At 41.2% G+C, this 26,856-nt stretch overlaps 1 long non-coding RNA gene and 1 other non-coding gene across 2 annotated transcripts in view; one reads left to right on the plus strand and one right to left on the minus strand.

Annotated features, from left to right (window-relative positions):
• Positions 1-19,027, minus strand: part of LOC126183639 (uncharacterized) — a 30,505-nt gene extending 11,478 nt beyond the window's left edge. Inside the window, exons 1-3 of the long non-coding RNA XR_007536784.1 lie at positions 18,947-19,027; positions 18,660-18,871; positions 18,280-18,525 (exon numbers count right to left, since the gene is read on the minus strand). This is a non-coding gene — a long non-coding RNA (uncharacterized LOC126183639). The remainder of the gene's footprint in view (positions 1-18,279; positions 18,526-18,659; positions 18,872-18,946) is intronic.
• Positions 828-901, plus strand: Trnat-ugu (transfer RNA threonine (anticodon UGU)). Its single transcript has one exon. It is a non-coding gene; the product is annotated as a tRNA-Thr (tRNA).
• Positions 19,028-26,856: the final 7,829 nt, after the last annotated feature.

The raw sequence follows: 26,856 nt of genomic DNA on the forward strand, positions 1-26,856 counted from the left end.
TGTTTTGAGAACTTTGTGGCGCAACTGTAACATTTTACCTCATCTTGGGTTACAGCCATTTCTCAATCACAATTTCTCCTTGACGTGCTATTCCTGAATGGTATCGCAAAAATGAAATTGGAAATTGTTAGCAAGTCAACCCACGAAACGCATGGGTCCGGGTTTGAGTCCTAGTCTAACACACTATTCTATCGTACTACAACTGTCTCACTACAAAATTTATATTTCCACCAAAACTTAGATAACTGATAACTAACTGAAACCGTCAGCTGCCGACAGGTGGTGTTATATACCTCGGTGTGGACAGCTGAAAATGTGTGCCCGACCGGGACTCGAGCCCGGGATCTCCTGCTTACATGGCAGACGCTCTATCCATCTGAGCCACCGAGGACACAGATGAATAGCGCGACTGCACGGACTTATCCCTTGCACGCTTCCCGCGAGACTCATTCCCAACTGTCCACAATTCTACATATGTAATGTACCTTATAGACATTTGCCCATCCACTCATTACTCGCGCACGCTTTGGCGATTCCCGTAAGAGTTTGGGCAACCTGTGCGCATTCGCACAGACGAAGGTCAATGGCTGGGTAGCCTTTAACTATATATATATATATATATATATATATATATATATATATATATATATATATATAAAGACAGTAACGGTTCTCGAAAGAACAGATACAAGCGTGCGCGAGTAATGAGTGGATGGACAAATGTCTATCAGGTACATTACATATGTAGAATTGTGGACAGTTGGGAATGAGAGTCTCACGGGAAGCGTGCAAGGGATAAGTGACTGCAGTCGCGCTATTCATCTGTGTCCTCGGTGGCTCATATGGATAGAGCGTCTGCCATGTAAGCAGGAGATCCCGGGTTCGAGTCCCGGTCGGGGCACACATTTTCAGCTTTCCACATCGAGGTATATCAACGACACCTGTCGGCAGCTGAGGGTTTCAGTTAGTTATCATTTATTCCAGGGAAAAGCTGCACGGTCATCAACAGTATCTATTATTTCGAGAACAGTTACTGTCTTCATATATACTTAGATAACCTTTCCTTACTTCCCAATTCCACAGAAAGGAGGTGTGAAAATTACTGAACTATCAGTTTATTAAGTCACGGCTGCAAAATATTAACACGAGTCCTTTACAGAAGAAAGGAAAAACTCGTAGAAGCCGACCTCTAGGACGATCAGTCTGGATAGCGGAGAAATGTAGGAACACGCGAGGCAATACTGACCCTTCGACTTCTCACAGAAAAGGCAAACGTACGTTTATAGCAACTGTAGACTTCGAGAAAGCTTTTGACAATGTTGACTGGAATACTTTCTTTCAAATTTTAAAAGTTCCAGAGGTAAAATTCAGGGAGCAAAAGACTATTTACAATTTGTGCAGAGGGCAGTTATAAGTGTTGAGGGGCGTGAAAGGGAAGCAGTGGTTCAGAAGGCAGTGAGCGGAGTGAGCCAAGGTTGTAGCCTATCCCCAATGTTATTCAATCTGTGTACTGAGTGAGCAGGACAGGAAAAAAAGAAAAATATGGAGTACGAATTAAAGTCCATGGAGAAGAAATAAAACTTTGAGGTTTGCCGATGACATTGTAATTCCGTCAGAGAAAGCAAAGGACTACAAGGGCAGTTGAACAGAATGGACAGTATCTTGAAAGGAGGATATAAGATAAACATCGACAAAAGCAAAACAAGGCTAATGGAATGTAGTCGAATTAAATCAGGTGATGCTGAGGGAATTAGATTAGGAAATGAGACAAAGTAGTAAAGGAGTTTAGCTATTTGGGGAGCAAAATAACCGATGATGGTCGGAGTAGACAAGATATAAAATGCTGGCTGGCAATGACATGAGAAGAATTTCTGAAGAAGAGAAATTTGTTAACACTGAGTATTGATCTAAGTGTCAGGAAGTCCTTTCAGAAAGTATTTGTATGGACTGTAACCATGTGTGGAAGTGAAACATGGACGATAAACAATTTACACAAAAAAAAGAATAGAAGCTTTTGAAATGTGGTGCTATAGAAGAATGCTGAAGATCAGATTACGTTACTAATGAGGAGGTACTGAATAGATTTGGGGAGAAATTTGTGATACAACCTGACTAAAAGAAGGGATCAGTTGGTAGGACACGTTCTGTGGCATCAAATGATCACCAATTCAGTACTGGAGGGGGAGAGAGAGAGAGAGAGAGAGAGAGAGAGAGAGAGAGAGAGTGAGAGTGTGTGTGTGTGTGTGGGGGGGGGGGGGGGGTAAAAATTGTAGAGGGAGACCGAGAGATGAATACAGTACGCAGATCAAGAGGGATGTAGGTTGCCGTAGTTACTTGGAGATGAAGAGGCTTGCAAAGGATAGAGTAGGATGGACAGTTGCATCAAACCAGTCTTTGGACGATGACAACATTTCCATTTCTTATGATCTGTAAGTATAGTACTTTCACCACTATGATATGTTACAAAGCACAAATCTAAGTGATAATGGTTAGCAAGTTCACATTAATGCAAATTTATTTCAATCCTGGTGTGCTTATCTTTAAGAGATCTTTTTGGAGCAGATCAAAAATAGCTGTGCATGTTTCTGGCACAGTCCTGAGTGTTCGAGCTGATATAGCACAACTGAGCTTCAGCTGCTCTTAGCTCCTTCCAGTGGCTAAATACTGAAGTGTGGCAACAAGCCATTCTTTAGGCGAAATAGATTCCTTCCTCCTAGTATCTTACTTTTGAATAAGATTGGAAACTCGTGCAAGGAGGTCTCCTCGTTCATTCATAAACAGTTTTTATAACCTTGTGGCTCGTTGACAGCTAGTTGTGACAATAGAGACATATGATTAAATTTATTTTGCTCTAATAGGTATTTATTTGCCGACAAGCAAGGTGGTTTTCCTTTTTCCTCATCACATACAGCTACAACCAATACAAAATCTACTGCACACATGGCACTGTACCAACACTAGGTCTGAAGCTCGACAATGTATGAAGTACACCCAACCTGTTGGGTTTGCTGCTGGGTTGGATGTCAGGTGCTTGTCAGCCAACACATTCAACTGTCTATGGGTGTCATAAAACCTGTTGTTCTGTGAGGTAGGCATGCAGAGGCAGCACACAAGCACTGACAGGGCATGGATGCTGAAGGAAATCAGGCATGTCATTTGCCTTTAAGTTGTTTATAGGAAACATAGAAAACCTAAATCTGGATGACTGGAAAGGGATTTTAACTGCCAGTCTCCTGATTCAGACCACTACACCACCTCACTCAGCATAAACAGTATTTTTTCCATACATCTTCCAACATGCAGTAACTTGTCAAAAGATAAGTCGCAAATGCATTTAAGTCTTAAACAGTGCTGGATGCTATGTATAAAAATGCTACTCTTCAGTTTCTGATTCCAACCCACCAACTTTCTAAGAAGATAGAAATAGACTGGTGCTCATGTTAGTAAGCCAAGCTGCTTATGCAAATCTGTACACTTGGTTTCAGAGCGGCCGCAAATTGGCAGATGCAAGTAGGTGTACTGGGCAGGTTGTGGCACAAAGTAGAATACTGATAACGTTATCGTAATGATCTTGACCTTTGACCCCAATAACAACTTCGTTACTTGGGCTCTGACATTCTCTCCTGGAGCCAGTCCCCCCCCCCCCCCACCCCTCGCTCTCTCTCGAATACCCCACCCCACCCCTATAAAGTGCTTGGTGGCCATTGTACTTTTTCAGTCAATGGGCATAGAGCTCATGGGCTCCCCTATCCACGCTGTCAATTGTGCAGACAGTGCCACAACCAGTCATCCACCAGCAGCAGGAGCACCAGTAGCCAAAGCAAGCAGCCAGTAAGTATTAACAAATAATAGTATTCATCAAACTATTGATAGTATCATAATCTTGCTATTATAACTGTTTTAATGTTGCTTTTTCAGCAGCACTATGTTACAGGTGCATCATGTGTTCAATTGACAAGACACTTGAGAAGAATTTCACAAGTGTCTTTTTTGTAAAAATCTAGCAAAGAAATATGCTCAGTTTTCTACATCAAGACTGGAGGGGCATGATAAGTGAGGAGGAGCCCATGACCGTAGACAGGTGGAATGTTGTTCAGCAAATAATGGCAATGCAGCAGAATTGCAAGAAAATGCATTACATGACAAATACACCACACTGCACGTGTTGGACTTCTAAACCTGTCCTAAAATGCTGATCCAGTCTCCCACCATGCAAGAAGCAATGGTAATTCATCTATAATTATGTTTTTATGTTTGTACGACATTATACTTAGGGCTTTATTTTTTGTTCTTACTATTACATTGGTAGCAGAAGTGTTTACAGCAGTCTGTAAATAGTGTGTGAAGCAGTGATGTGGTGTTGAAAATAAAAATAAAAAAGAACAACAAATATCCGTGCATAGTGCTCTCTCACTACATTTGAGCCCTGGCAGTGACGATGGAAGATGTCAACTGCAAGTATTTGAAAAAGCATACCAGTATCACGTCACAATGCTAAGCATTCATTGCTTTTTATTACATTTTTTCCATGGCATCTGATGATGATGATGACGATGACGATGACAATGATGTAGTGCAGGTGAGTTCCATTTGCAGTGTTGCAGAAGCGATCAGAGCAACTTGCTGGTGTTACAATTTTCTAGAAATTGTAATGTCAACATTCTTGGCAGCTATACAGGGTGAAGCAAAATTCGCGCACTTGGGCTTCGCAGTGTGAATCCTCACATGCCACTGATAAAAAATGTCTTTTACAAAATTTTGTACGGCAAGTAAATCTGACAGAAAAAGGACATTAAAGAGTGGCAATCTGGCAACACTGTAGCCACATGTATGGTAACTATCTGTATCAGCACATGTTAGTCGTACTGTACTGTTGGTGCGGTACGTAGACTTTTGGGTTAGCATGCAGGAGGTTGAGGGTTCCATCCTGGTTTGAGGCCTATGTTTTTTATTAAGTAAATGTAGTCCAGGTGGTACAGTATCTGGCATCTTAATCACCAGCAGCGATTACAGTGGGCCCTCCTGAAAACATCTGCACTTATACTACAATCGTAGAAATGGAAGACTGGTCAGCTTTGAAAGATGCCCTTTCCATATCGTGGATGAGAATTTATTTGCCCACTTCACTATTAGTGTGAAACCGATTTTCTTTGTACCCTCCTCCAATGGTCCCACAGATTAGGACCAACTATTATTCTTGCCTCGTTCAGGTCCATTACATTTCGTTAGGGCCTTACATCACCAGTAGGACTAGCAACGTGGTTTGCAAATAATGTCCAAACTCGGTTACTATTTGTATGTGTTATCTCCATGGTCCCACTAATTATGCTTTTCAACAGTGAGTCTGGTAACTGCATGCTTTTTAGTATGTATCTCAATGCATTATTATTATTATTATTATTATTATTATTATTATTATTTCTCTATCCTGTCTCAGACATTATGTCCGGTTAAAAATGGAAAGTGACGTGGACCTTGATCAAGCGTGACTTCCATTTAACTGTACGGTATATGTTATATTGCATTTAGGAACTTTCGGGCAATTGAACATGTATCAATAATTACAGATTTCTGTAGTTGTATATACAAGTTTGGATGTAGCTGTACTGCATTGATGTACTGGTGGATATTGTGTGGTATGACTCCTGTAGATGATAGTAAAATTGGTATAATGTCAACTTTATCCTGATGCCACATGTCCTTGACTTCCTCAGCCAGTTGGATGTATTTTTCAATTTTTTCTCCTGTTTTCTTTTGTATATTTGTTGTATTGGGTATGGATATTTCGATTAGTTGTGTTAATTTCTTCTTTTTATTGGTGAGTATGATGTCAGGTTTGTTATGTGGTGGTGTTTTATCTGTTATAATGGTTCTGTTCCAGTATAATTTGTATTTATCATTCTCCAGTACATTTTGTGGTGCATACTTGTATCTGGGAATGTGTTGTTTTATAAGTTTATGTTGTAAGGCAAGCTGTTGGTGTATTATTTTTGCTACATTGTCATGTCTTCTGGGGTATTCTGTATTTGTTAGTATTTTACATCCGCTTGTGATGTGATCTACTGTTTCTATTTGTTGTTTGCAAAGTCTGCATTTATCTGTTGTGGTATTGGGATCTTTAATAATATGCTTGCTGTAATATCTGGTGTTTATTGTTTGATCCTGTATTGCAATCATGAATCCTTCCGTCTCACTGTATATATTGCCTTTTCTTAGCCATGTGTTGGATGCGTCTTGATCGATGTGTGGCTGTGTTAGATGATACGGGTGCTTGCCATGTAGTGTTTTCTTTTTCCAATTTACTTTCTTCGTATCTGTTGACGTTATGTGATCTAGAGTGTATTGAGTGCTTCTAGGTCTGTGTTACTCCATTTCACTACTCCAAATGAGTAGGTCAATATTGGTATAGCATAAGTATTTATAGCTTTTGTCTTGTTTCTTGCTGTCAATTCTGTTTTTAGTATTTTTGTTAGTCTTTGTCTATATTTTTCTTTTAGTTATTCTTTAATATTTGTATTACCTATTCCTATTTTGTGTCTGTATCCTAGATATTTATAGGCATCTGTTTTTTCCATCGCTTCTATGCAGTCGCTGTGGTTATCCAATATGTAATCTTCCTGTTTAGTTTGTTTTACCTTGACTATGCTATTTTTCTTACATTTGTCTGTTTCAAAAGCCATATTTATATCATTGCTGAATACTTCTGTTATCTTTAGTAATTGGTTGAGTTGTTGATTGGTTGCTGCCAGTAGTTTTAGATCATCCATGTATAGCAAATGTGTGATTTTGTGCGGGTATGTTCCAGTAATATTATACCCGTATTTTGTATTATTTAGCATGTTGGATAGTGGGTTCAGAGCAAGACAGAACCAGAAAGGACTTAATGAGTCTCCTTGGTATATTCCACGCTTAATCTGTATTGGCTGTGATGTGATATTATTAGAATTTGTTTGGATATTAAGTGTGGTTTTCCAGTTTTTCATTACTATGTTTAGGAACTGTATCAATTTAGGATCTACCTTGTATATTTCCAATATTTGTAGTAACCATGAGTGGGGTACACTATCAAAAGTTTTTTGGTAATCAATGTATGCGTACTGTAGTGACCTTTGTTTAGTTTTAGCTTGATATATCAGCTCTGCATCTATTATCAGTTGCTCTTTACATCGTCGTGCTCCTTTGCAACAGCCTTTTTGTTCTTCATTTATAATTTTGTTCTGTGTTGTATGTGTCATTAATTTCTGTGTAATGACTGAAGTTAATATTTTGTAGATTGTTGGTAGGCATGTTATGGGGCGATATTTAGCTGGGTTTGCTGTGTCTGCTTGATCTTTAGGTTTCAGATAAGTTATTCCATGTGTAAGTGTATCAGGGAATGAGTATGGGTCTGCAATGTAACTGTTAAATAATTTAGTTAGATGTGAATGTGTTGAGGTGAACTTCTTTAGCCAGAAATTTGCTATTTTATCTTTACCAGGGGCTTTCCAATTGTGAGTAGAATTAATTGCTTGGGTGACTTCATGTTGCAAAATTATCACTTCAGGCATTTGTGGTATCATCTTGTATGTATCTGTTTCTGCTTGTATCCACCGTGCATGCCTGTTATGCTGTACCGGGTTTGACCATATGTTGCTCCAGAAGTGTTCCATGTCTGTTATGTTTGGTGGATTGTCCATTTTAATGTGTGTGTTATCTATTGTCTGGTAAAATTTCTTTTGGTTTGTGTTGAATGTTTGGTTTTGTTTCCTTCTATTTTCACTTTTTTTGTATCCTCTAAGTCGTTTGGCCAATGCTTGTAATTTCTGTTTCTTTTCATCTAATTGCTCTATTGCTTCTTGTTGTGAGATTTTACCTAACCTTTTTCGTTTTTTTCTGACATTTCATTTCCTATAAATTGTGTTAGCTGTCCGATGTCTTTTCTCAGTTTTTCTATTCTGATCTGTAGCCTGTGTTGCCATGCTGGTTTTGTGGGTTTCTTCTGCATGTTGGTTGGTTCTGATCTCTGCCTAGTGTGTATATTTAGTTTAGTGAGTGTTCCTATATAAACCAGTAGTTGTAACTCTTCCATAGTTGTGTTTTCATTTATTTTGTTGTGTATGATTGTGTTTATAGTTTTTATTGTCATTTTGACTTGTGGGTTATTTGGTGGTCCATGCAAGAATGGTCTAATGTCTGTATTTGTGTCTTTGTATTCTATATATGTCAGCTGAAATTTTTCTTCTATATCTAACATGTGTGTTACTTTGAGTTCTATTTGTGCTTGTTCTGGTGGCTGTCTGAAGATTTCGTTTTCCTCTGATTGTTTAATTGATGCGTGTTTTACTTTGTTTGTTTGCTCTGGGATGTTTGAGTCCATTACTGTATTTTATTCTTCTTCTGATTGCACATTATTTTGTTCCGGTATTTGTTGTACTTGTTGTTTGATATTTTTTAATTCTGACTGGGGTATCCTGTTATTTTTGTTTATTACTCTAATCTGATCAGCTAGCCGTTGTTATGCAAAAATTTTAATTCTGGGTATCTGGTAATAAATGTTGTGTATACTTGTGATCTGTATCCAGTTGTGTTGGTTCCTAGGTTTGTTGCTTGGTAATAACAGAACATGAGGTGTCGATTAACTTCATCTGACCATCTCATCCTCTGTCTTTGTTTTCCTTCTAGGGTGGCTGCAGGAAGCATATCCTGCAAAACACCTCTATTTGGATTTAAATCATTTTCCAGTTGGCTAGCAGTGTCGTTACCATTGTGGGCGGGCATAGGGTTCAAACGTCGTCCCCGACCATGACGGCGCTTGTCCGAGGCTTCTTTAGTTCTGTCCTGAACCAACAAATCACACTAAAAGGGGGGTTAGCCCTCTTAGTGGTCCGTTCTTTTCGACGATTTTTACGACTGGCAGAACATACCGGAGGCCTATTCTTTTCCCGGGCCTCCACGGGGTTTATTATTATTATTATTATTATTATTATTATTCTATTGATGAGATTGTGGAAACATCACGTCTATTACTGTTAGGGAAACAGTGCAATTCGAAACTGAACATTTCACAATTAGCGGTGTCGGGATTAATCATGCAGAATAATATCTGTCAGAGGGGTAATGTATGTTAGGTGAAATAGCGCGCAGGACTGACAGCGTGTTTATACTGTGTGTGCTGTCCACCAGACAAGAACTAGTTGCGAGTGGAGTAACATGCCTGTGACAGACTCCAATGTACATGCATACACATATCAAATCTTCTCATTGCAAACCTCTAAACCAGTGTGGCAGATATATGGCAAACACAGACGATGAAGTTGTGGATATACTTCTGGTCCTTGGCGCATCTGATAACTGGGCTGGTGTTGCCGTTCATGAATATGCTGCTAGATATCCTCATCAATGCTATCCAGATAAAAATGTGTTTCGTCATCTGGAGCTGCACCTTTGGGAGTCAGGTTCTCTCCTTCCACCATCGCATGACATAGATCATCCACTGACTCGCTGTACTCCAGCTACTGAGGAAGTTATTCTGGAGGTTATACACCAAGAACCTTAGCGAAGTACACGTAGCGTAGCAAGGCATCTTCGTGTCTCACAACGCACGGTCACTAACTTGTTGCTCGAGCGTGCACTGCACTCTCATGAGTATACTTTCATGCAACACCTACATCCTGCAAATCGCCATCAGCGCATGCAGTTCTGTGAATGGTCCCAACAACAACAACAACAACAGGATGCCAACAATGACTTTGTGAACACCATAATATAGTTGGATGAAGCATCAGTCCCTCGTGAGGATGTCTTCAATATGCACAATGCCCACATGTCACCCATGACCGTGGACACAAGTTCGTTTTTGGCATCAACATCTGGGCCAGCTTATTGGGCAACAGGTGTTTGGGAACATACATGTTGCCTGACTGGTTGACTGCATGAAGGTATCATACATTCCTCTCAAAGTATCTGCCTGATGCACTGGAAGATGTTCCACATGTTCGGTAGAGGATATGGTTCCAACATGATGGTGCACCTCAACACTTGGTGTGCGACAGTTTATGGACAGAACATTTCCAGGGAAATGGCTCGGATGTGGAGGTCCAGTCATATGGCTATCGCATTCACCTAATCTAAATCCCCTGGATTTCTTCCTGTGAGGCCACTCGAAGGAACCCGTATGATTCAGCGATTTGTGCAATGTCTGGACATTTTGAGCATCTGTTGTTGTGAGGACAATGTATTCAGTTGTGATGTTCATGCAGTCATTAATATGGACATTATTATGGTCACTGGTTGCTAATGTGCGACATCTGAGCACTCATATTACAGGCAGTATAAATGACAAGTAGATGATGTGTTATCGTACTGTGCTATCATCTTTACCATCTCGAAATTGATACTGTTTTTGTAGTTATTCTTTCCTATGACAGGTCATTTGTTTGAACTGTCTATTTCTTGTTTGTCTAACCACATATTTGTTACGTTCATTACAAAATGTTGTAAATTTAGGATACATGTGATCTAAGAAACAGTGTATATTACAGTATGAAATGCCAGAATGAAATTAGCAAGTAAACAAACGCACCCCAACCCAGGATCGAACCCTTGGCCTCGTGCATGCTAACCCAAAAGTCTACCCACTGCACCAACAGTACAGTACGACTAACATGTACTGATACAGATAGTTACCATACATGTGGCTACAGTGTTGCCAGATTGTCACTCTTTAACGCCCTTTTTCTGCCTGAAGTACTTGCCAGACAAAATTTTGTGACAGACATTTTTTTATCGCTGGAATGTGAGGTGTCGCACTGCAAAGGCGGAGTGCGCGAATTTTGCTTCACCCTGCATAATGAACTAATTGAAGAAGAAGAAGAAATGAATCACAATGTAATTTTCAATTTGAAAATCCATTCTGTACATATCAGTGCAGCTGATGCCACAAAGACATGTAAGCATACTTTGTCTTTTATGAGAGTGAGAGTATGCTTCCATTATAGGATCTCTGATTTCAAGAGAGTGATTAAGGGCAGCACTCTGCAGACACCAACAAATGCTTATATAATTGGGTTTAACATGAGCCCCAGATGAGCTTTATCATCTGAATGGCTAACACATTGAAAAATCCCCCCCAAGATAAATCATGCATTATATTGTATGCATTAAAATTATATGTGAATATCATGTGAGATCATTAAAGCTCAGTCGGTATAATACTAGATTTATATGTAGCATCAGCAGTACTATTCACATGACAGACTAATTTTACCTATGCTCATCACATACATTTTATGAACAGAAAAACCACTTGTAATAAGGACTTTTTATTGCTTTTTTTCTCTATATTCTACAAAATGCATTTTAATGGACGGTGGTCCATCAATCTGACACTGCCCATTCACATAAGTGTGCTTACAGTAGGCTCCACATTTAGAAATAACAGTATTATTTTTGAACATTTGAAGTAACAAATGAAATCCATGTAGGACATCACACAATCATAGTAAAACTTACACGGGAAATAGATAATCAACAGCATTCGGACACTGCCATTTTTTCCAAGTTTTTCATAAACATCAAAGTGCACCTTACACACATTTTTAGATTTTACACGAAGCACGTATAGAATAGTTACTCCATAAACTTCAAATGGAACCAGTGTGCACCATTCTGCAGTAATAATTTGCTGTAGCACAGTTTACACATTCTGCTAAGGTGATTCTGCCATAAATACTGGGGTCCTTCCTTCACCATTGTCATCACCCTACAGCAGCAGCAGAGATTTGAATCCACTACGAGATATATCTGCACTCACATCAGTAATACATTCACCACATTCACAAAAGTTAATGGTGAGAGCGAATATCCTACAGTGTGACATTCAAGCATCAAGAAACACAACAACATTGCTACTGTGACTTTAAACTGACTGCTGTGCTCATTGCACACTTACATTTATATGCTTCAAATGCTGCAACACTGCTAGTGAAAAATCTACATAAGCAGGTAATGATAGTTCAACTGCTGTCATGTGAACAAGTGAACTTCAACAAGTCATGTCCTACATTTCAGCTACTCACTGTGCAGCAAGTATGCAGTCATGTAAGTATTAGTGCTGATACAATTAATGTAGTCAGAAAAATTAACCCCAAATATAGTGACCCCAAAGTAATACTTTCCAGAGATGAATGGAACTGCCTGTTTGTTAACTCAATGCAGATGGAATCAATCTTCTGTGGAATCATACAGTCGCAGTAAGTAGTGTTGGGCAACCATATAGTTACAGGGAGGCATCCGAACAGTAAAACTCTCTAATGAGAGTGAATGTATGTACTTGCAGGAAACTACCTTCAAGAACTTAACGTATGGTAGTTATGCAATCCAGTAGGCACTGGCCACAGATTCAGCTGGCAACCAACCATTAACAGATTTTACTGTAGCCAGCACAGCAAACACCCCCCCCCCCACCCCACCCCACCCCCACTGGAGGAAACAGTTGCTCATTTTCACGATACCTGCAGCTTGTAAATGGATGGAACAATGTATGATGCAGTTGTGCCACATCCTGGCATGAAGTTCCATTTGTTTGCATACCCAGCAACATGTACGAGTTTATAAAAATAAAAAAGCATGAAGTAAGTCACATTTGTATTATTTACACTGATTAACCAGGACCTTATGACCACCTACCTAACAGCCAGTATGTCCACCTCTGGCACTGATAACAGCAGTGAAGCTTCATAGTACAGAAGCAATGTGGCCTTGTTGGGTTGCTGGCATCACATCTGCACACACAAGTCACCTAATTCACCTAAATTCTGAGTAGGATGATGGCGATGAGCTCTGACGCCACATTCAATCACATCTCAAATGTGTATGATCGTGTTCAAATCCAGCGAGCTGGCAGGGGGGGGAGGGGAGGGGGGAAGGAACAAGCACACAAATTAGAACTCACCACTGAGTTCCTCGATCAACTCCAACATACTTCTGGCCTTGTGACATGGTGTATTATCTTGCTGAAAAATGCCACTGCTGTCAGGAAACATGATTGTCATGGTGTGTACCTGGTCTTCAACCCATGTACGATACTCTCTGGCAGTCATCGTGCCTTGCATGAGCTCCACTGGACCCATGGATGCCCGCATGAATGTTCCCCAGCACGTAATGGAGCTACCACCAGCTTGTCTCTGCCCCACAGCTGTTCCCCTGGAAGATGACGGATTCACATCCTCCCATCAGCATGATGAAGAAGGTATCAGGATTCATCAGACCATGCAGTACTCTACCACTGCACCAGCACCCAGAGTCAACAGTTGTGTGCCCATTTCTGTCACAGTTGCTAATGTTGTGGTGTTAACATTGGCACATGCATGGGCCGTCAGCTGCAAGGGACCATCACTAGGAATTTTTGGTGCACTTTGTGTTCAGACTCACTTGGACTATGCTTACAAGGGAACCTCACCATCGCACCCCCCTCAGATTTAGTTATAAGCTGACACAGTGGATAGGCCTTGAAAAACGGAACACAGATCAATCGAGAAAACAGGAAGAAGTTGTGTGGAAATATGAAAAAAATAAGCAAAATATACAAACTGAGTAGTCCATGCGCAAGATAGGCAACATCAAGGATAATGTGAGCTCAGGAGCGCCGTGGTCCCGTGGTTAGCATGAGCAGCTGCGGAAAGAGAGGTCCTTGGTTTAAGTCTACCCTCGAGTGAAAAGTTCAATTTTTTATTTTCAGACAATTATTATCTGTCCGTCCGTTATGTTTTCATCACTTTTTTCGGAGTGATTATCACATTCACAAGAAAACCTAAATCGGGCAATGTAGAAGAATCTTTTTACTCATTCGCCAAGTGTACAAGTTAGGTGGGTCGACAACATATTCCTGTCATGTGACGCACATGCCGTCACCAGTGTCGTATAGAATATATCAGACGTGTCTTCCTGTGGAGGAATCGGTTGACCTATGACCTTGCAATCAAATGTTTTCGGTTCCCATTGGAGAGGCACATCCTTTCACAGACACTAAACATATTAAGTGAACAGAGACGTCAATGAACGAACGGACAGATCATAACTTCGCGAAAATAAAGAAAGTAAAATTTTCACTTTTGGGAAAACTTGAACCGAGGACCTCTTGTTCCGCAGCTGCTTGCGCTAACCACGGGACCACGGCGCCTCTTAGCTTACACCATCCTTGATGTTGCCTATCTTGCGCATGCACTACTCAGTTTGTATATTTTGCTTATTTTTTTCATAGTTCCACGCAACTTCTTCCTGTTTTCTCGATTGATCTGTGTTCCGTTTTTCAAGGCCTATCCACTTTGCCAACTTATAACTAAATCTGAGGGGGGTGCGATGGGGAGGTTCCCTTGTTAGCATTAAAGTTTGATATTAGCTCTGCCACAATTCACCACCTGTCCTGTTTTATCAGTCTGCCATAATGGAAAAGCAAATGTATTTTATTTGAGCTAGACATATTCATTGATTCCAAAGCTGTTGATCCATGATAGCACTAACCACAAAATCACTTTCAAACAGCACATTATAAATTTAAAACGCATTTACCGGGTACATGCCAGTACCAACAATACGTTCAAGGAATTTATAAACGTCTGCACAGATCACTGGGGTTATACACAGTACGGGTTTATGTTTGTTGAGAAAAGTAGGAAACTGACAGACATTATAGATGAAACTTCCAGGGGAGTTTTGTTGTCAAAAAACAGTTTCAGTTTATGATACAATATGTAATGGATGTGTTTGTTCATATGTCGAGCATTCAGACTGATAGGAGGGTTATGCATAGACAGGAATAAAACGTTGGTATAAACAAGCCGAGTACATGGCTTTTCCTCCTTTCGTGTCCACGAAGTTCGCCATGACTGTCTCAATGCAGGATTTCACTCTGCTTGTAAAGCTGTATTACAAGAATGATGACTGTGCACATGTCACTCTGCAGAAGTTCCAGACACGGAAGGGTTTGAAAAAAGGCACTTGTCCGATGACTGCCAAAGGTCTGGAGAAAATGATTCAGAAATTTGAAAAGACAGGTTCTTTTGGTGTGCAAGCTGGTAGAGGGAGGAAACGAATTGATTTAACATCAGTGGAAGCAGTGGCCACAGCAATGCAGGAGGAGATGAGTGGTGGTGTGTAAACGTGTTGTGCATGGAGAATTGCCTGAACAATGGAAATACCCGTGAACATGGTGTGTAAAATCGCACCAAATATCCTTCTTTGCTATCCATTCAAAATTACCCATGTGCGCAAGTTGCTTCCTGTTGACCTGCCAGCAAGAGACTCCTCTACTTTAGAATTTCTTGCTCACATGGAAGTGGACAATGATTGGCTGTGGAACATTTTGTGGATAGACGAAGCACACTTCCATCTGACAGGATATGTGAATACACAGAATTGTCAAATTTGGGCAATGGATAATCCACACGCAAATCAACCAGTACCACTGTGTGGTGCGGGTTTACAGCATCATTTATCAAAGGGACATATTTTTTCGAAGAGACAGATGCTTCCGGTCCTGTTACCTGTAGAGTCACTGGTAAGTGCTATGAGTGTCTTCTGTGCAACCCCTCCAAGAGCGTGGATGTGATCATTTTTATGCAAGATGGTGCACCTCCGCACGTTGCAAAACCAGTTAAGCAGCTGCTGAAGTGCTATTTTGGAAATGCTAGAATTATCAGCCATCATTTCCCTACAGTCTGGCCGTCCCAATCACCTGACTTAATCCGTGTGACTTCTGGCTGTGAGGCTATCTGAAAGATGTGTTCAGTGTTCCAACTGCAAACTTAGCTGCACTGGAGGCACACACTATGCAACACATTATGAATGTGACCCCGGAAACACTTCTATCAGTTGTGGAACATGGTGTTTCTCAATTTCAACTTGTTGCAGAAAACAATGGACAGAATATTGAACATGTTTTGCACCAGTCACAGGGAAATTAATAATCTGATTTGATTTTGATTGCTGCTTTTTATGCGGTTTTTGGCCTCATGACAATTAAAAACTAATGTGATTGATGTTTTTTATGCGGGTTGTTGACCTCTGGACAACTGAAAACTGATTTTTCCCATCCGATGTGATATGACCTTGCCATGGTGGATGGGCTAACGTAATTAACAATATCACACCTGTACACCCATGGACACTGAGTAGTACAGTTTGTTTAACATCAAACGTACACCTTAGGCATTGTTGTATGATTAATTTGTCATTTGTAGTTGACCACTATTAAATTATCATGCTTACAGTGCCATCTACAGCTACATTTTGTAAATATTCATTTTTCTTGTGACATACATTTTCTCCCTTCTCTGATAATATTCCGCTGCAATTTGACGTCAGTCAGACCAGTGGTGTTATTCTACAGCAGTTTGAGAGTTTAACTTTAATTACAATCACTGTGTATATTGCTTCAACAAGGCAAGCATTTTTCTCATAATTTCTTTTGCAAGCCAGAAGTGACCACAGAAAGAGATACCAGTTTTTATTTTGGACATTAATAATGGCCTTTTATCAGCTACATCCTTTGGAAGGCAGATATGTAAGGACCCTCATGTATTTAATCATACACATTTACACTGCCCTCCATAAGTTTGAAAAACTATCCCAAGTATCAGAACAGAGCAAGATGAGAGTGATCTATGTAAGTTATTGGTTAGAATACTGAATAGTATGCTCAAAGAACGATTAATAATAATACAGTATTGTATTGTAGAAGCAGTTCCATTAAACACGCCAGGTTGCACTAGTAGATGGCACGATCGTGTAGAGGTACCTTGTTTACAGTTCTGTTCAGTTGTGGCTCAAAAATGGCTCTGAGCACTATGGGACTTAACATCTGAGGTCATCAGTCCCCTAGAACTTAGAACTACTTAAACCTAACTAACCTAAGAACATCACACACATCCATGGCCGAGGCAGGATTCGAACGTGTGACCGTAGCAGTCGTTCAGTTGTAGTTCTGTTTTTATGAAGGTATGTCACACTGCAAAAAAAGGTAGTACATGCAGCAAAAGTGACTGAAAAACATGGCAACAAGTGCTAGATTTCTTATGAATCAGTGGTAAAGATGATTACTTTACACCAAGAAGGCAATAGTGCTTGATAAATATAACAGAAATTGAAGATTTTCATCATCAGCTGTCAAGACCATACACCAGCATCAAGGTACAGACTCCTATTATTACCATCCTCACTCAGGAGCACACAGGAAAATACTGAACAATGGCAAAAGAATTTGATAGTGACTAGTAAATGTCACAGGTTCAAAACTGTCTGTTAATTGACTGCTGAACTAAATACAACTAGGAATGCACCAGCGAATGAGTAAACAGTGAGACAGTGCCTGGCAGAAAATCTCAAGGGTTATGTAGCACCAAGGAAACCACTGTTACACCCTGTTAACTAGAAGGAAAGACTTCAATGGGCTATGACGCACGATCATTAGACAGCATGGGATTGTGAAAGTGTTACTAACTCATGAATCCAAATAAGATGTACTTGGAAGTAAATGCCATTTAGCCTATGAACGCTTGAATCCTTAGTGTGTAATTCCAACTGTGAAACTTGGAGGGGGTTCCGTGATGGTATGGGGGTCTTCCAGAGAGAATAAAGTCAGAGAATTCGTGAAATTAGGTGGAAAAATGGCCCAAATGGATTATCACGCCATTCTACAGTGACAAACCAAGACGACAACCCAAAACATACATCCTGCTTGTGTTGGAATATGGGGCGAGTTAGACACAAGGATACGAAAACAGCTACTCATGAGTGGGACACACTTGTGAGGCCCTGCAGTAAGAACTGGGGGGGTAATTCCAACTGAAATTCTGGCAAAATTGACCCATCGCATGCCGAAAGTATGCAAGCCAGTGATTAAAGCAAAGGGTTGCTATTTTGACGAATCTAAAATTTAATATTTCCTTTTGTCTATGTATTGTTCGAGCTTAATAGACATGTAGAAAATAATAAAACGCAATTTTATAATGTTTTTCCTTTCAATTGTCCATAATCACTAGGCGTTTCCACACTTAAGGAGGGCAGTGTACATGTAAGTCCAAACACAGAACTCTACAGAGAGCGGGCTCTGTATCATCTCAGCTTCAGTGTACAATCACTAACCATTTAGAAACTGAGGTACCCCACATTATCGAACAGGCGGACACCCATTCATAATAAAAATCTGGTCTTGATACCGAGCATGTTACTGATGTGAGTAATCAAGATCCTGTCTCCAAATGCACCTTGAATAAATGTAAATGGTAATTCTGTGAGACATACCTGTACATCCTCATCTTCACTGTCTGAACAGGCGGCTGGGCTGCTGCTGGCAGAGAGCCACTATTACTACATTGACCCCACATCGATGGCCCAGGTTCTGCAGACGGTGTTGCTGCTCATGACGATCCGGCCACTAGTGCAGGTGCAGCCACTACCAACAGTCGGGCTAACCAACTCAAAGGCCAAGGCTGCCAGTGAGGGGGCCACGCCGTGTAGAGGCCATAAGACCGCCATTTCCCAATTACTCTGCTCAGAAGAGAAGAACAAAATTGATTCGTATCTAATGATTCAGAAATAAATAATAGCAACAACAACAACAATAATAATAATGGTAATAGTAGACAGTATGCCATTATTGAAGATAATGTTTGGGTACTTACATATAAAATGTTTGTTGTGCTCATTGCCAAAATATACATCCAGCAGCCCATAATCAACATGCATTAGAAGAGTATTCAGCATGAGTGACAGAGGTGTGTGGCACTGGCTGGGGAAAGTGTCTGACACAATTCACTCCCAAATTACAATACAAACGCCGATGCACCAGCGGGTGATAGTGGTGTCTTAAAACTGATATTCTCATCATGCACACCTACGAACAAAAGCATCTCATAAGTAAAAACAAAAAATATTATTACTGTAGAATAAAGAAAGAATTATTACTCACGTATCTGCTTCTGAGCAGTCATTCGCCAGGGATCACCTTCAGCAGCCACTGGGTTGAGACTTCATAGTGATTCGATATCTAGAAATGAAGATATAGAACACATGAGAGAATTTCTCCCACATATGTGATATTATCATTCTGTTCAAATGTTCAACAATACTTGGTTCCAAATGTGAAAATACGAAGTAGTGTCATATTCCATACCAATTGACTACAGTCTTGATATACTTATTTTAGAATTCATCACCACAATTGGTTCACAGATTATGTAAGCATATGTTCATTTCTGTCTGCACCAGATGTTCACACATATGTGCAACATAACCAATCTTTGCTTTAACAGGCAGACCCAATGTGAATTTGGAATATGTATCTATAACCATTAATATAAGAGGTATTCAGAATACAAGTGGTGCAAGTCCAGAAAAATGTTACTGAGATATTGATGGATAAAGATACATGGATATAAAAAAAACAGCATTCACTTTACAAACATAAATTCACTTTATTTTGAAACAGACAACTGTACTTTACTTGTTAGATACAAAATGGAGTACAAAGAAGAAGCATTGGAGACTGTAACAATATTTGGAATGTAAAATATGGACTTGCTTACTAGTCTCCCGAAAATTATAGAAAAAAAAACAGTACACAATATAACAATCCAATGTCTAATATTTCCATATCCCTTCTTGTTTTGTTTCCATTTATGTACGTATCAACACACAGAACAATTCAATTCATCATTGCCATAAGACTCAGCATCAGTTTCATCAAAACTTTTGTGACTTGTGTTTGCAACGCATTGAATATGTCTGAAGAATTGGTGCTGAATGGGAGGAATAAAAGGCAGTAAACACAACATATCCTTCTTTGTGTCCGTAACTGTATGTTTCTGCTGGTAGAGAATGTCTTGTTCTGGTAGCTGACGTACCCGTCTTCCTTTATCTTTCTTTGACAAACTAAGTTCATGGAACTGAATGTCAGCATCAAGGTTGTTTTTGTATTTTAGTGAATATGTACATCCCTTTTCGTTCCTCAACCACTGCATGTCTAGCCAATTCACTTTGTGACTATCATCAACTGCTTTGTTCACGTTTACAATTACTGTTCCCTATTTCTTCATGGACAAAAAGTCAGTACGCATCATGTGAACTGTTTTAAACGAATTTTTCCTTCTTGGATTCTTTCATAATTGTTATCTAGTCATTTAGCAAATAAATATTAATTGCTTTTCTACCCTTTGCTCTTACTAATCCAAAGTTGGCATTATTTGGTAGGTATGAATTTCTGCTTCTGAGCAGTCATTCGTCAGAGATCATCTTCAGCACCCACTGGGCATTCCTGGACTAACACGCTGTACATTTTGGAAATAGAAAAATCTGCGTTCAAGTAATTTCTTTAAGAATTTTTGTTTCTTGTGTAATGACCTTTATAGGTTGGAAATGATTTTTTATGTACCATACATCCATGTCATAACTTTTATTGTCTGGGGTCAACTACTGCAGAAACGTCCAGCTTTGATATGCAATGGTAAAGTAGCCCATTGGATATCTGAAATGTGTTCAGAAATAATGCTTTACAAACCTGGACGCTTTGGTTTTCCACCCCTAGCAAATACTTAAATGACGTTGATTTCTAATTTCCAGAATTATTTCGTGGCAGTCTCCTTTGCACACTGAATGACTGCACTGTTGCCCGAAGATAAATAGTTTGTTGTGAATAGCCACCCAGGTTCCAAAAAGAATCAAACACTGTCCTAGATTGATCTCTGTTACTCCTGTGGAGTATTTCAATCGGTGCGCAGAGATTCTGTTGGTAAAACATTTCCTGAAACCAATTTTCCTTTTCTTTTTAGTAGGCCTACTCTTGTCTTGTATTTCGGAGAGTTTCCCTTTAGTTGGTCTTCCAGGTCTCCACATTTCATGTACTTTTTCTTCCTCTCTCCCCTTTAATGGTGACCGACTATTCTCTACAATTCCTCTCTCTCAGCCGTATAACAAAAACTATAATAAAAATAGCTATTACAAACACCAAAGAAAATTCTAGAGAAATTATATTCCATTAGAGGCTTCAAAAACGGGTATGTTGTTGTCAGACCTAGTATACAAATAGTATAAGTGATAAAAATGTGGCCTCTGTTTCTCAGTACGTTCTTAATTACATTTCTTTACCTTCATTTTCTTCTGAAAAGTCCCCTTTGTCCATAGTAACGATTCTTTGATGTAACGCAACTGGAAAACTTTGAAAGTGTTGACCTGCTTCACTTGGCGTTCGAAACAATAAACAGCTGTTTCAGTTGCCAAGTAAAGTGCTGCCATCTGGCACCACAAAGCTCAACTAGGGGCTTAATTTACTAACAAGGGAACCTCCCCATCGCACCCCCCCCCCCTCAGATTTAGTTATAAGTTGGCACAGTGGATAGGCCTTGAGAAACTGAACACAGATCAATCGAGAAAACAGGAAGACGTTGTGTGGAACTATGAAAAAATAAGCAAAATATACAAACTGAGTAGTCCATGCGCAAGATGGCAACATCAAGGATACTGTGAGCTGAGGAGCGCCGTGGTCCCGTGGTTAGCGTGAGCTGCTGAGGAACGACAGGTCCTTGGTTCAAGTCGTTAACCTTCTTCATTTTCATGTTTACTTTCTTTATTTTCGCAAAGTTATGATCTGTCCGTTCGTTCATTGACGTCTCTGTTCACTGTAATAAGTTTAGTGTCTGTGTTTTGCGACCGCACCCCAATACCGTGCGATTAGTAGACGAAAGGACGTGCCTCTACAATGGGAACCGAAAACATTTGATCGCAAGGTCATAAGTCAACCGATTCCTCCACAGGAAAACACGTCTGATATATTTTGTTCGACACTGGCGACGGCATGTGCATCACATGACAGGAATATGTTGTCGACCCACCTAACTTGTACACTTGGCGAATGGGTAAAAAGATTCTTCTACCTTGCCCGATTTAGGTTTTCTTGTGGATGTAATAATCACTCCCAAAAACAAGAGTTTGTCACATAAACTGCAACAAATGAATGTAATAGTTTCATAGTAGCATAGTTTTCCCTCTGTCAAAACATGTTTTAACGTTTTCAATTTTTTCCGTGTGTAGACCGTCAAATCCTGCATATGTCCAAGCAAATCTGAACATGTCCTGGAATTTTGGAGAATGAAGTTGATTATCTGTGAGTGCCTGTACTTTGACAATTGTCTGAAAATAAAAAATTAAACTTTTCACTCGAGGGAAGACTTAACCAAGGACCTCTCATTCCGCAGCTGCTCACGCTAACCACAGAACCACGGCGCTCTTCAGTTCACACTCTCCTTGGTGTTGCCTATCTTGCGCATGGACTACTCAGTTTGTATATTTTGCTTATTTTTTTCATAGTTCCACACAATTTCTTCCTGTTTTCTCGATTGATCTGTGTTCAGTTTTTCAAGGCCTATCCACTGTGCCAACTTATAACTAAATCTGAGTGGGGGTGAGATGGGGAGGCTCCCTTGTAAATAGTCTCCGGGAAAGATAATGTAATCCATAGTGTACAAAGCCTCTGTTCTCAAAACACGAATTTTTTGGATTTACGCCACTTGTACTCTGATCGCCTCATATATCTGAAACCTCTATTCACCCATGAATACTGTATTATACTGACAAGATCTGCCAGCTATGAATTATCCAAACTTCTTGTTTTAATGCTTCTATGTGGGAATATTTGGTGTTCTGTATTGTTACTCGATGTGTCTTTTCCATTAGCTCTGAAATTATTGATATAATTTCATTCGATTGTTTTGTTTTATGGCACAAAAACAACTAAGGTCATCCGCGGCCATGTCAGACCCGTAGAACACGACTACAACAAAGGAGTTAAAAGCGACTACAAGTTAAGCCCAATCGATGGAAGGAAAGACGAATGAAAACAAGGCCTTTCTAATGGAGAAATGTCCATAAAATATGCCATAGAGACAAAGGAGGTCCTGAAATAAAGATTAAATGTCCTTCGCCATATTGCTACGACGGAGAAAAACTAAAACGCCCGTGCGTCGGTCGCTAAAACGGCCGGTAATTCAGACGACAAACATAAATTAGAACGTACGTTGTTAAAAAAGGCATTCTGCCAGGAAATGGCCAACCGAAAAGGTTGATGACAATGAGCAAAAAGTGGAGGGGATCACCACTTAAATGACGATGGCTGAAACGACAGTGCCCAACACGCAACCTAGCTCTCGCGGCGAGTGAGCCGAGAGGTCCGCGAAGCTGCTAGGGGAGGTTTAATTCCCCGGGGCTTGTTCCCATGAAAGAAAGACCAGTGGTGATGCCAAAGTGACACCACCTGTTGACAGACGGCAAAGACAGATTATTGGAGGGAATGGAGGAACTAGCAGGACAAGGTACGACGACTGCAGCCTTGGCAGCAGGTTAAGCGCCCTCGTTTCCCATTAGACTGACGTGATCATGGGACTCTCATAAACATCACATGGCTTCATCAAGAGTGAACAAGTGAAAGCTTTCCTGGACGCCGTGATCTAAGGAATTGATGGTATTCTGCATACAGTGGCTCTGAAGGGCACAGAGTGTCGGAGCAAACGACACAATTGAATAGCCTGTATCGCCAAATGTACTGGGCGGCCTGACACAGGGCGAAGAGCTGCGCAGTAAATACTAAGCAGTGTTCTAGAAGCCGATACCGAAAATCGTCGGTGCCAATGACGAAGGCACACCTGAAACCACCAGTGCAAGAGCCACCAGCGTACACAAAGGTACTATCGCGAAGTTCCGTATGAAGGTCGAGAAAACTACAGCGATAGAGCGAGTGGATAGTGTCCTTAGGAAACAAATGAAGTCCAAGGTGAACAAGGGCCGCCATACGAAGCCAACGTTGTTAAGGGTTCATACCCATTGAAAAAGTGGCACGTAGCATGAGGTTAAACTGCCAGACTAATAGCTGAAAGCTAACTCCAGGAGATAACTGAGAAGAAGGCTGCGTCCCATACTGCTATCAAAGGAGTCATCTAAGAAGGAGACATAGGATAGGTGGCCAGGCATGGCAGACAAACTTCTTGTGTATACGTTGAGGAGAAAATCATGGAGGTATGACAGCAGTAGTTCAGCGGCTTCTGCATACACTCAACTGCGCTAGTGTGAAAGGCGCCAGTGGCCAAACAGATGCCACGATGGTGGATTGAACTGAGACGACATTAAGATGGACGGATGTGCAGATGAATAAAGGAGACACCCACAGTCTACTTTCGAACGGACAAGGGACCGTTACAAATGGAGTGTGGTGGCCCGATCTGCTCCCCAGAAAGTACTGCTGAGGACACGGAGGGCATTGACGGACTGGGCACAGCAAGAGGCCAAATAAACCTCGGTAGGACCAGGAAAGTATCCTGTCGAGCATGAGCCCCAGGAATTTTGTAGTTTCAGCGAATGGAAGAGCAACAGCCCAAGACGTAAAGATGGTGGAAGAAACCCACTGCGCCGCCAGAAACTCATACAAATGGTTTTGTCAGTGGAAAAGCGAAAGCCATTCTCGGTGCTCAACTAGTAAAGACGATCGAAACAACGCTGAAGACGTCGCTCGTGGAAACAAGTCCATGGAGAATGGCAGTAGATGGCAAAATCGTCAACGAAAAGGGAGCCGGAGATGCCAGACGGGAAACGGGCCATAATAGGGTTAATGACAATAGCAAAGAGGACGACACTCCGGACGGAACCCTGAGGCACACAGATTTCCTGCATAAATGTGTCCACAAGGCAGAACTCACACATACCTCGAAAACTCTGTCTTTTAAAAATTCCTGAAGGTGGTCTCGGAAGCCGTACATGTAGACAGTATGGAGGATACCAGTCCTGCAGCAGGTGGCACAGACTTTCTCCAAATCAAATAACATGGCCACAGTCTGGTATTTACGCAAAAAACCACTTGTGGCGGGTTGACAAAGTGACGAGATAGCCAACTGCAGAACAGCACACTCGAAACCCACACTGTGCAGCGGTTAGTAAATTGCGAGCCACCATAACAGCTGGGCAGGAATCATATTTTCCATCATCTTGCAAAAAACAGCTGGTGAGAGAAATGGGGCGGTAGCTAGAAGGAGGGTGTCTGTCCTTACCAAGTTTAGTATCGGTATGACAGTGGCTTTTCACCAGCATATGGAAAATGAGCCCTCTGTCCAGATGCGATTGTATATATAAAGGAGAATGTGCTTGCACCCAAGAGAAAGGTGCTGCACCATCTGAATGTGAACATCGTCCGGTCCTGGGGTGGAGGATCAGGATGAAATGAGAGCATGATCTGTCTCCCTCATAGTAAAAGTAGCATTATAGCACTTATGATTCTGAGAAGAGAAGGGTATCGCTCGAGCCTCCTCCAGTCGTTTCCAATGGAGGAAGGCAGGGTGAAAGTGGGTAGAGCTAGAAATCTCCGCAAAATAGCGGTCCAAGGTGTTGGAGATAGCAATGGGATCCATAACGATATCATCTGCTATGGTCAAGCCGGAAATTGAGGAATGGACCTTGGTTCCAGAGAGCCATAGGACGTTGGACCACATGATGGAAGAGGGACTGGAACTGTTAAAAGAACTGGTAAATGACATCCAGCTAGCTTTTTTGCTTTCTCTAAGAATGCGACAACACTGTACAAACAACTGTTTCTAACGAATACAGTTTGTCATCGTAGGATGATGGTAAAATCGTGGAGAGCACGTCTCTGCGAGCGAATTGCGTCGCGGCACGACACCAAGGGACAGGGACACGGCGTGGGAAAGATGAAGTGCGGGGAATTGAATGCTCTGTGGTGGTAAGGATAACGTTTGTAAAGTATTCTAACCTGGTATCACAACTGGGGAACAGTTGTTCATCGAAGGTCGCCAGAGAGCAGTAAAGCCTCCAATCGGCCATAGAAAGCTGCCAATTCGCTTTGGAGGCAGCAAACAGACAGCACACGGAAAATGGTAACTCTAGTATGTGACAGAGAGAACAGATCACTCAAGACGACAGGCAAGATGGGCAGAATGAGAGATCCAAATGGGAATAGGAATGTGTGGAGTCTGAAGAGAACGTGGGTGCTCCAGTGTTACGGCAGATGAGGTTGAATTGAATTGATTGAGAAGAGAAGCTCTCTGACAGTTTCTGGGAGAGCCCCAAAAGGGATGGCGTGCGTTAAAGTCACCGAGCAGCAAGATGGGTTGAGCACAATAAGCTGGAGGAAGTCTGCGCTGGTGACACTGAATGACGGAGGCATGTAAACAGTACAAAGGAAAATGGTAAAGCAAGGAAGGAAAATGCGGGTTGAAACAGCTTAAAGCTGGGTGTTCATGGAGATGGTATGACTATGAATGTCATCCCAAATGAGCAGCGTGACTCCCCCAAGACATGTAATGCCATAGCCAAGGGGGGGGGGGGGGAGAGGGGGGGGGGGGGGACGGCAAGGTCAAAGCAGACCACAGACCAGAAAGAAATGCGCCATGTCAAAGCGGTTGTGAGGATGCAACTTTGTTTCCTGCAGGCAGAGAACAAGTGGAAGATGTGATTCCAAGAGCAGCCATAATTCCTCCTTGTTGGATCTAGGACTGCGTATGGTCCACCGGAGGAGAGTCATGATAGGGAAAAGGGAAGGAGAGAAAAAATGAAGAGGTGTCACCTCAGCAGCTACTGCATGCCAGCCTTCGAAGACACACTGCTAGACTGTGCAGAGACTAGAGGATCCTGCTCCATGAGATATAAAGAGGCATATATGGCGTCCAGGGCGGAAGAACTGTTGACGGTGCACACCGGCGACACAGAGGTTGGCCGCGTGAGAGTGTCGTGCGGCGACACCACTGAAGAGGATCTCCGAGTCAGAGATGGAGAAGACCGTTTGCCTTTTTTTAATATCTTTGAGCCTATGTGGTTGGCAGATGACGA

The sequence above is a fragment of the Schistocerca cancellata genome, chromosome 4, assembly GCF_023864275.1.
Source record: "Schistocerca cancellata isolate TAMUIC-IGC-003103 chromosome 4, iqSchCanc2.1, whole genome shotgun sequence".
In the NCBI taxonomy this organism is placed as follows: Eukaryota; Metazoa; Arthropoda; class Insecta; order Orthoptera; family Acrididae; genus Schistocerca; species Schistocerca cancellata.